The following is an 11955-nucleotide window of genomic DNA, read 5'->3' on the forward strand; positions in this document are numbered from 1 at the left end:
GAGGAATTTCAAATAGTTAATTTGATACTAATATCGATATATTTTTGTCAAATTTTTATGATATCTTCAAACATATATTTTATTCAAAAATAAAACATCATCGTTTTCTCAAAATCACATAAAGTCATATTATAACATCGACTGAGATAAAGAATAAAATGAAATATTAAAATCACGATGTATCTTGCTACATTGCGCGAGTACGCTTCTAATCTTGATAAATAAATAGAGAAAAAGGTTCGGAAAAACCAAAACAACTTTTTGATTCTAAATGATCAAATCTTTTAACTTTTTTTTTTTGATAAAGAAAGAACGACAATAAAAAAAAACACATGTTCTGAATGACATAGGTTTTGAGAACAATAAAATTGATTTAGGTTTTCCTTTCTACGATGAGCAAAGAGCTGAACATATTCTTTAACCGAATTCGTAGGTCTCTTTGTAACTATTCATTGTGCATTGTTGAGTAGGATACAGCTCTTCTGGCAATCAGGCAAATCACTTGTCTCATCATGATTGTTTGTTTGCTGCATAAATTGTTGATCATTTTATCTTCACAAATCACATACAACAATCTTCCTTCAAATATATGTTTCTTGTATTCATATATAATTTTTTGTATAAATAGAACTTATCCGTCGAAATTTGTTTTTGCAAATTCTCTTGAATTATTTCTGTTAATTGCAAATTATTTGTTTACTCATATAGTCGAAATTCGTAGGATTTATATATATATATATATATATATATATATATATATTGAGATTTATGTTTTGATCGTTTTATACAACTTTAATTGAGCTAGAACAGATTGGTTTTTAATCCGGTTTGAATTTGCTAAACCAAAAAGTCACATAAATCAAAACGTTACCGTTTGACCAATGAATTCATCGGCTCTACCGTGGCTCTACATCGGTCATTGTAATTTCGTTGTTTGAGCACCTACTCGACATCTGATAACTTCTATGAATTATAAAAGCAGGATTTTTGGGAGATTGAATGGTTGCTGTTTCGTTACTCAGCATGACGACTACTTCTGACATTGTTGGTCTTTCGCTCATGATTTCTTGAACACACAGAAGTCCAACATTGATGCACTTCACTGCCTGTAGAGGATTGTAGGTGTCCCTCACTGAAGGATCTATCAGATCTAAAGCTCTGCCTTCCATCCAGTTGTCCCATGCCTTAAAATGATCCAAAACCCTCAAACTGAAGTTGTTTGCAAGTAATTGTTATGCAATAACTGAAAGATAACGACATCAGACTTACCCATTCCGATACTGTAGGAAAATTTTCTGTGCCATGAAAACTAGTATTCCTTTTACCGGTCACAATCTCTAAAAGTAAGACACCAAAGCTAAATACATCGGATCTCTCGGAAAAACGCCCATGCAGTGCATATTCAGGTGCCATATATCCACTGCAATTAACAGAAGAAGGATATTAATACATCAACTCTAATTTGCTTGTGAGAATATTGCACCCATTAGATTACTATCTAAAAAGAGCTCTCGAGGAGAGAAGGAGATTTCAACATATATTGAGGAGAAATGGTCCAAGTCTAGCCGATGTGGGACTCTAACATATTAATTGGCTTATGATTTAAGATGTAATTTTCATGCATGAGATGACTGCTGGACTTACTAGGTACCAACAACTCTGTTGGTTTTATCTTCAATTTGGTTCATCGTGAAAATCCTTGCCAATCCAAAATCTGAAATTTTAGGAGTCATCATTTGATCCAGAAGAACATTACTCGCCTTTTAAGTCCCTATGAATAACTCTCAGTCTAGAATATTTGTGGAGATAAAGGAGACCTTGAGCTATCTCTTCTATTATTTTGAATCTCTTGCTCCAATCTAGATTTACATTCTCTGATGGATCTAGAGACAATAGATAAACAGATATTCAGCAATGTGTAACAAAAGAATCTAATCTCAGAACAGATAGAAGGCAGAAAAGTGTACCAAACAGGAACTGGTCAAGGCTTCGGTTAGGCATGTATTCGTACATTAGAATTAGTTCATCTTCTTCCACGCAACATCCCAAAAGCCTAACAAGATTTGTATGCTGAAGTTTTGCGATAAGTTTTAACTCATTCATGAACTCCTCACGTCCTTGTGATGATCGTTTAGATAGCCTTTTTACTGCCACTTCTCTGTTTCCAGGCAATGAACCCTGCATTGTGTGAGGATATTTGGAACCTCATTAGATTACTCTCCAAAAAGTCCTCAAGGAGAGCAGGGAGGTTCCAGCATTTATTAAGAAGAAAGGTTCCAAATCTACCCATGGGATTCCAACACATTGTACCTTTCTCGTCTTAACAGCCAACGGTCCAAATTATTTGCTTTTTAAGTAATCTTCTAGGAACTATACCTTGTAAACAGGACCAAACCCACCCTCTCCAAGTTTGTTTCTGACTGAAAACGAATCCGTTGCAGCCAATACACTCCTTAAGCTGAACGATATGAGCTCTGCATTGCTATGTCCATCCCCAGAGGTGGTGCTCATGGAATCAAATCCAAGCAATTCGCTATTTATTCTCTCTGTTTAAACTATAATTAGTAATCTTCAATTAACTGTATATTAAAAGGTTTTTAAATTGTTCATTCAAGTTAACTGTTTACCTTGCCTTTTCCTGCTCCTGAAGTAGCCAAAGATGCTGATAAGAAGCAATCCTATTGAAACAATGGCGACTGCAACTGCAATCAAGCGTTTTCTTGTGTGGGTAGAACTGTGTTCTTGACTCTCATCTACTGCATGTTGATCATGGAAGAAACATAAAAAAATTCATTTGGAAATAGCAGATGAAACATTGTTGTGAGAACTGAGAATATACGGAACCCCATTGGATTAATCTCCAAAAGAACCCTTAATGGAGAACAGAAGTTCCAACATATAATGAGGAGAAATGGATGTAGCTGATGTGGGACTCTACCACCCCCTTTCAATGGAAGCTAGATAGGTTACCCTAGAGTGTCGAGAGGGAGCTAGATGAGTACAAATTGCCCTAGAGTGTCAAGTCACTTGAGTGATAGACCTCAACTTTGATACCATGTAAGAATAATTGGAACCCCATTAGATCACTCTACGAAAGAGCCCTTAACGAGAGAACTAGAAGGGAGTTTCCAACGTATATAGAGGAGAATCGGTCCATGAGTAGTGGACGTTGGGCTCTAACAATAAAGTAAAATAGACGTACCCATCTTGGAGTTATGAACGCGGATGTAGAGATCATGACCAGTATCGTAGTTATTTACGATATCCACAAGCTCCCTGAACCAATTCAGACAAACTACTATTGTAAGGTCTGTTACATTAGCATAAGCATAAGCTGTACAGGAGCAGTTCTGGAAGCATTTGTGTTCACAGTCACTAACACTACCATTCCCAACTATAACTGCATGATCAGGTAGCTTCATTTTTTCAAACTTCAAAAACCGATCTCCCTTATCGCACCTCAACGTCTTATTCCTCACGCATCCACCCGTCCAATTTCCCACAATCCATTCGTTGTGTGATTTTGGCTGGAAACCGGTCAAACACTTGCATAACGGAATGGATTCATTTTTTTGACAAATTGTAAATGGACCACAGTGGCTGTAAAAATCACATTTACCTAGCGGCGCCTGCCATAGAACCATCCATCTAGTTTTCACCCATACCAATAACTCAATTCGTCCGCTAGGAACCAAGGTGAATCGTGTGCTGATCGAGCTTGTAGAGATGCTGGACACAAGATAAATTTCATCTTCTTCTACAACCCAACTTATGTACGCTGAAAATCCTCGATCATAGTTTACAAACGGACTGGCGTAAGAAAAAGTAGTAGCGTAGACATTGCTTCTCCAATATGGTTGGTGGCCCTTCCATATATAAAACTGGTGTCCATTTGGGTCTATCCCAATAGAGAATATACCTAATGAAGGATCTTCATCGTTTATCCATGATGTAAGATGCAGTTCTTGACCAGTCCTTCTGTTGGAGCTAATTTTCATCTCAGCGACATATGTGTCTGATGGATGATCAAAACTCTGCCATAGACAACCACCTTCACCACTTTTAAGTTGAAGATTTCCGTCATCCAGTAATACTGCAACTGTTGAACTTGTAATATTCAAGCTGTTCAGCGTAACATTTGATGTCCACACGACCTCGTTTGTTCCGCTTAAAACCACAAGATTCCCATCTCCAGAAAGCTGGAAAACTGCTGGTGAACTTTTGGGAATCGGAGATGCTCTATTGGCAACCCATATAATTGTTAGTTTGGGGATTGTATTGTACCATATCCCTAGGTAGCTACTGGTGGAGTTATGAGGACTAAAGAAGCCTAACGCAAACTTACCTCCTGCTGAGATTATGGTTTGGTTTTTATTGATGGAGTTGGTTGTGGTTATCCTGTCTTCAGTTGCAGAAACAGGTAAGAGAGAAGAAAATGATGACACAATGAACAAAAGACACCACAACCATTGGATAAGGATTGATGTTTCATGTGCCTTCTTCAGATTCTGTTTCTCCATTTATTTTCTCTTTGCCAAAGAGGTGGAGGGATGATGGTATGCAGCAATGTTGAATTGGTTCTTCATATACAAGTAAGTATAGTTCCGTCTGAACTTGACCCTTTTTGTATGCATCATATATATCATCTGAACATTGTGTATGTCGCTATCATCGTACATCGTAAATTATTATCTTTACGTTTTCTTGAATAAACGTATGAGTTGAAGCAATTTTGTTTTTGGTGGTTGTTTTTGCAGTGCCCATAGATTTCTGGTTTTAACATGTGTTTTATGTTTTATGTTTTATGTTTTATGTTAAGGCAGACATATTTGAATATGCATGTTACTTTGACTCATTTTAATCTGCCCATTTTCTATTGCTTTTGGTGGATCCACATACATGACATGAAAAAGTTTTCAAATGGTATAGAAAAACTATAGAAATAAATCTTCTGATTGGATCCTTACCCTAGTACAAAAGTAACCATGTTCTAACCTTGTCTTTGGAATTTTTTTTAAAAACACAAAAGTTATATAAGAACCCAAAAATTTAAGCTAAAATAATAAACTTGACAAAGTAGAGTCCATGCCTTTTGTACAAGGGTAAGAACATTAACCATCTCTACTATTACAAACTTGTGCCATTAGTTTAGTTTCAAAAAAAATATAACCACAAGGGTGGTGCTTGATTGGTTTGAGCTTGACTCCAAAGGTCAAAAGTATCAGGAGGTCACAGGTTCAAATCCAATAAGGAATAAAAATCCCCTTGTGGCCACGGAGGTTCAAATGCGATGACTCCGGGCTATCTGCAAAACAGGTGGTCGTCCTAGGATTTAGTCGACTCATATAACGGATTAGATATCCAGGTTAATCAATATATATATATATATATATATATATATATATATATATATATATGGCCCCCAACTAAATGACATGGGCGGCACCGATCAAAAAAGTCACTTTTTCCCATTAACAATAGAAAACAACGAAGCGCTGGTTCATACTACCATATTCCTTTTCATCCGTTAGCCAATGGTGGGAAATGTGTTTTTCCTTATATTCTTTGTGCTTCAATATGCATATTCCATTTTTCTTTCTTTTTTTGTTGTTATTTACGATTCTTGACAAGCTTGGGTTCTTTTTTTTTTGGGGGGGTTTGGGGTAAGGACTAAGGAAATAGTCACTTTAACCGTTGGGAAGAGGGTTAGATCCGTCTACATCTCAAAACCCTACTTTTAAATAGGATAGTGCAAAGTGTATTGTATTATTTTATTTTTATTTTTTCTTATTAAAGCAATGTATTTTTAAACAACCAACTATTTTATTTTGATCATTTACCGTTTTGGGGGATATGATGTGTGTTTTGAAAGTGCACTACAACAAAATTGGTTTATATAGGACGCCAACAATGTTTAAGCTAGTGTCCTAATAGACTGCTATATAGGACTTAAATTTGATAGTTTCAAACAATAAAGTGTCATATGAAAATGTTGTAATAAGTTTATAAAACATCTTTTGATGTTTAAGACAAGTTTTTTAGAACATTTATAAAATAAAACATCATATTAGCTATTTTATAAAATATTTTTGAGAATTATTCTATAAATACATCTTTTTAGATAACACTTTCTAATAACGTCCTATAAAATAGTTAATACTACTTTTTATTTTAAAAATGTTCTAAAAAACATGTTAAGATGTCAAAAAGCGTTCTATACATCTACTACAACATCTTTAAATAAAAAGTTTTATCCTCTGATCCTATAAAATAGCCTATCGGGACGCTTATATAATTTTGGCGTCATATAAACTCAATTTTGTTAGTGTGATATTAAATAATCAAAATAAAATAGTCAGTTGTAACAACATATGTTGTAGAAGATAATGCTTAGATATGGTTTTAGGCTAGTTTGACAAACTAGTTGATAAGCTAGCTGATGAATAAATCATATTTGGCAAAACTAGCGGATGAAAATGTATAATGACCAAAAATATAATTAAAATAAATCTCTAATAATATAATATATTAACTAATAACAAGATGGTAACAAATTTGAAAAATATAATAAATTGATTAAAGTAGGGAAAAGTCTAAAAAAACTCAATGAATTAGTTTGGAATGATTAAATCATTGGACAATTTTTTTGGAACAAATAAGTCTTGACCATCCCAAAACTTATTAAATAACTTCTTGGATATTCCAAAACCCGTTAGATACATTCTTATGACCTATACAACTTGTTAGTGTGGTAAAATAATGGAAAAATCTGGAAAAAAAACTAAGAAAATTTCATATTTTGAACGATCAAACCTCTAAACATTTTTAAATCAAAAAGTACTTGCAAGATGTGTATCAAAACAAAATATTTGCACAAAATGTTAATTATCACCAACCCCAGCTGATGGAACCCACCCCTTAGGAACCACATTTGAGGAGACATTTCGGATCTGACTCGATGGCTAAGGCTAGTGGAAGATTCAAGCCCCTCTCTTACAAGACTTGAACTTGTTGTGTATTTAAACAAAATCGCTCCCCCACCCCCAATTAAGTGCACTCATGATACAACCCTAAGGTTAAATTGGGCACTCTTCAAGCGAGTGTTAACTCCATAAAATAAAATAGAATGGGGGAGAAAAAAACTTCTTAATCAATCTACCTTCATCCGAATATGGACCTGAATATTTATAATCACGATGAACAATCTAACGGAATTGCTTATTTGAAATATATAAATGAACATAAAGCGAATATAAAGTTGTAAACTACTAAGGGATCAAACCACATAGTCGCTCATCCACACATGAGGTGAGGCTTCCACTGTCACTGTGGACCGAGACCAAATCCTTCTATTATTAAGTATGGCTCGTTGTTCATGATTGAATCACAGACCCTAGTTTAGAAAAAAGATGGGAACGAGAAAGAAGAGTGAGGGGAAGAGGGGTCAGGCTCCCGGGAAGATCACAATGCCCCCACAAGAAGTAGAATGTGATGATGACAATACGATTGGGAAAAATCCATATCAATCCATTTCTTGAAAGTCAGTCAGAACCTTTTTTCGACAGATCAAACTAACTAGAATCGAGGATTCATGCCTTCCTTTCCGCTTACACCATTTCTTTGTGAACCTTCTTTTTGCTCTTCGCATATTTGGGCAGGGTTTTTTTTTCTAATTTCTTTTGGAGCTCTACAAGGAGCCTTCCTCTTTAGATGCTTTCTTTTGCATTGCTCACTTGGGAACCTGTGCAAAAAAAAATGCCTCGACTTGTTACTTTCCAAAAATGCTTTCTGAAAAGAAAGAAGGTCCATTTTCCCACGTAGTTCGTCGGTCAAACCAACGATTATCTTCTCAAAGTAATAGGGAGAACCTTTTCTAGTTAACCTTCTTGCAATGAAAGAATCATTTCTCTTATGCATGACGTCAACAAAACGAGCATTGAAAGTCCCAAACTAAAATCAGAACATGACAAAAGACAAAAAGCACTACAAGAGAGGAGTTTTAGATAAGAATATCTTCAGAGAAACTTAAAAGTGTATCAAAAGCTACATTATAGAGAATGATTTAAATAACAAAAATGAGAAATTTAACTAAAGGTTGAACGACTTTTAGAGAAGCTTTTTATAAAAAAAAAAACTTCTCTAAAAAGTTGCATTAATTTTTAGAAACATTTTTTTAAGCTTCTCTAACGATTAAGAAAAAGTTTAATATTTTTAAAATTAAATAAAAAATTTTAGTTACGCCTTAAAAAATATATCTAAAAGATTTATATTAAAGATATAAATCAAAATTAAATAAACAACATGAACACCAAATCGCCGCTTCTCGTGATACACAGACGATCGAGCCCTAGACATTTTGAGTCGCTAAAATAACTTCGTCGAATCTCGTTGATCTCATCACCATCGCTCTAATCTGTCGTCGAATCTTGTTGATCTCATTGCCATTGCTTGAATCTGTCGTCGCTCGAATCACTCTTCATCTTTCTCTCTGCATCAATTGCTCGAACAGGTACTTGATTTATGTTTAGTGATTCTTCAAAGAATATCGATTTTTGTGTAGTCCGACTTGTGAACAAGTACTTGACACATGTAAATTTGGGACCCAAAATTTCGAAGACCCTATTCAAAATCTCATATTTAACATGTTAAGGAACGATCATATTATTGACTATCACTATGAATCGATATCATAAATACACAAAAGACCTGCCACCAAAATACACTGATTGGACAAGAGGGAATAATTAAAAACAATAAAATATTCTTTACAAGACCACAAATTACAAAGACATTGAGGTAAATGTGAATAGCATGTGATGACATTTGACTGAGGAATTTAACGGATATTAAGAGCAGGGAGTAACGGTGAAAGAAAATTGAAAGTATAGGGTCTAAATTAGAACAATTAATAAGGAAAGATAGAGTTTTCGTAGACTTCGATCTGATGAGACACACCCTTGATTTCGACCGTCTTTCCGGCAACCGTCGGGCCAGAAAAGGGTAGTAGCTGTGATCGGCGACCTTCAAAACCCTACCCCTTGGATTCGAACACGCCAATATCTGAAAATTTTCAACTGTAGATGTTCGATTTATTCCAACACGTACATGGAAATGCTGCTCGATTTCTTTCATTTCTTCTTAATTGATTTATGCTGGTTCGATATCTTCACTCTGCTGGTTTGATTTCTTCTCCATAGTCGCTCGATTCATGCTTGGTCGATATCTTGGTGAGATGGTTGTTTTCCTATGAGATGCAAGTCCGAAACTCACGGTTAGGGTTTGCAATATTTTAAAACTAAAGCGACTAAATTCAACAAGACTTACTTAAACAATGGGTTTTTTTCCTACTTTGTTCTTCAATCACCACTCATGAGTAATTGTCAATTTTCTCTCTTTTTTGTTTCGTATTTTCCTTGCATATCATCTAATACAGTTTATTTATTTGTCTTAAATTGCTTTAACTTCATTGATTTGTTTAATTGTTTATATGATTTATTTGTTTGTTCTAAAATTAATTCTAGTCTTTGCCCCAAATTGATTATTTATAATGCTATACAATTGTATTTGCATAACTTATTTGTTTGCCCTATATTTGATATTTGTCATTTGCCCCTAAATTTTATTTTAGTCTTTGTCCTAGATTGAATGGTTATAATGTTATACAATTATGTTGAGTTTTTATATTAGTTTTTACCAACAAAAAAAAAAAACAAACTCTTGAAATCAGTCAAAACATATAGGGGTTCCTCGAAATCAACCAAAAAACTTAAAAAAATCTTTTGAAATCAACCAAAAAGTTTTAAGAAAATTCTTTAAAATCAATCAAAAAACTTAGAAAAAAACCCTCTAGAAATCAACAAAAAACGTAGGGGTTGTTTGTTTAACTCTTAATAGTTCCATTAAGAGGCAACCTCTGAATCGTTAAGAGATGAATCTTGTTTGGCAAAAAAAAGTCTGCCTCTTAATAGTTCTAAAACCCTCTCAATGATTTTGTATCCTGAATCTTCCTTAACCATTAAGAGCCCTAATTTCATTGTTCACAATTACCAAACAATTATATTTCATTTTGTAGTATATTATGAGATTCTCTTAATCATTCTGACCACTTAATCATTTTGCATCAAATCATTCAGCAATTGTCAAACAACCCCTTAAAAAGCACATGTGAATGGAATTTGGTTAAAAACATGTTGTGCGGCTTTGCGGGCATTTAAAAAGATAAAAGAAAACTAATAAAGATTGTTGATGTTGTGATGCGCCATGGACTTGCTGAAACCATTACACCATTTTCCGTAAAACAAATCTTTTTGTAACAAATGGTTTATTCAAAAGATGGAGAAAATTTGATACTTTTCTTTTTGATAGGCTTGAATGATCTCCATACATTTTTGACCACATTTTCATAGTCCACAGTTGACTTAACTGCAAGTTTTTCTTTTAAGTTTGTCTGATTGTCATGCTCTTAATTTGTGGGAACCAGAAAGATTCAAAAAACTTGTGTTTTTTTCTGCTAAGAATTATTACAAGTCCCAATTGATTCTCATATGCAGAAGCTGAGCATAGTATAAGTATTAACATGATTGTAATCTCTTCTCAGCTCTTTTTCTGTTTCTTTCTCTTTTTCTTTTTTATTCCTCATCTCTCATCTGGAGCTGATACTTTGGATGTGAATGAATATCTCTCTGGAGACTCGACCCTTGTCTCTCTTGATGGAAATTTTGAATTGGGTTTCTTTAAACCAGGTGAGCCTCCCAACTATTACATAGGAATTTGGTACAAGAAAGTCAAACCAACAACAGTAGTCTGGGTAGCAAATAGAGACACACCTATCTCTGATAAATTATCTTCTAAATTGAAAATCATAGATGGTAACTTGGTGCTCTTAGATGAATCAAGCACTCAAATTTGGTCTACAAATGAGGTCTCTACAACTTCAAGTTATGCGACAGTCGTTCTTCTTGATGATGGAAATTTAGTTTTGAGATATGGTTCAAGTTCAAGTTCAAGTTCAAGTTCAAGTGCAAGTCCACCAATTTGGCAATCTTTTAATCATCCAACCTATACCTTCTTGCCTGGTAGTAAGATTGGATATGACAAGCGGACAAATACAAAGCAGGTTATTACTTCATGGAGAAGTAATGAAGATCCCGCAGTGGGACTCTTTTCCCTAGAGATTGATCAAAATGAGATGACGTATGAACTTATGTGGAATAAATCTGTATCGTATAGGACTAGTGGACCTTGGGATGGTCGTATCTCTAGCTTAGTACCTGAAATGAGGTTGAATTATATCTATAATTTCAGCTACGTTACCAATGAAAATGAGAGTTATTTCACTTATTCTTTATATAATTCTTCAATTTTTTCTAGATTAATTCTAGATGTCTCGGGGCAGATTCAGTAGCAGTCATGGTTGGAACGTATGGAGCAGTGGAATATCTTTTGGGCTCAACCTAGATCACAGTGTGAGATCTATGCTGTATGTGGGGCTTTTCGTATTTGCAGCCAGACTGATCTCCTATCCTGTAAATGCTTGGCTGGTTTTGAGCCTAGATCATTGAGCGATTGGAATCTGGGTGGTTCCTCTGGTGGGTGTGTGCAAAAAACAAAGTTGAATTGTACAGTTAAGGAAGAAAATCCAGGGTTCATAGCAAGTTATGTACCAGTCAGCTTTCGTTCCTTACTTGTCAAGAATGAAACTCCGTTATTGGATGAATCAGCATGCAGAAGCTCTTGCTTGGATGACTGTGGTTGTGAAGCATATAGTTTTATCAACAAAACCTGTGGGCTGTGGAATAGTGAAAACTTGAACGATATATCGCTTGGGTTTGTTTCAGAGAATCTAACTAGTGGAAGATAAAAAAGGCATTGTTGTGCCTTTCTTTGAATTCAGAACCATATCATCTGCCACGCAAAACTTTTCGCTCGCAAATAAACTTGGACAAGGGGGATTTG

General features: G+C 34.8%; 2 pseudogenes; one reads left to right on the plus strand and one right to left on the minus strand.

Moving 5' to 3' along the window:
- Window positions 1-896: 896 nt before the first annotated feature.
- On the minus strand, window positions 897-4520 carry LOC112505072 (annotated as a pseudogene).
- Window positions 4521-10576: 6056 nt separating this feature from the next.
- Window positions 10577-11860, plus strand: LOC112505071 (annotated as a pseudogene).
- The last annotated feature ends 95 nt before the right edge of the window (window positions 11861-11955 follow it).

Source organism: Cynara cardunculus, unplaced genomic scaffold (assembly GCF_001531365.2).
Source record: "Cynara cardunculus var. scolymus isolate 2C unplaced genomic scaffold, CcrdV1 Un_Scaffold_8208, whole genome shotgun sequence".
Lineage (NCBI taxonomy): Eukaryota > Viridiplantae > Streptophyta > Magnoliopsida > Asterales > Asteraceae > Cynara > Cynara cardunculus.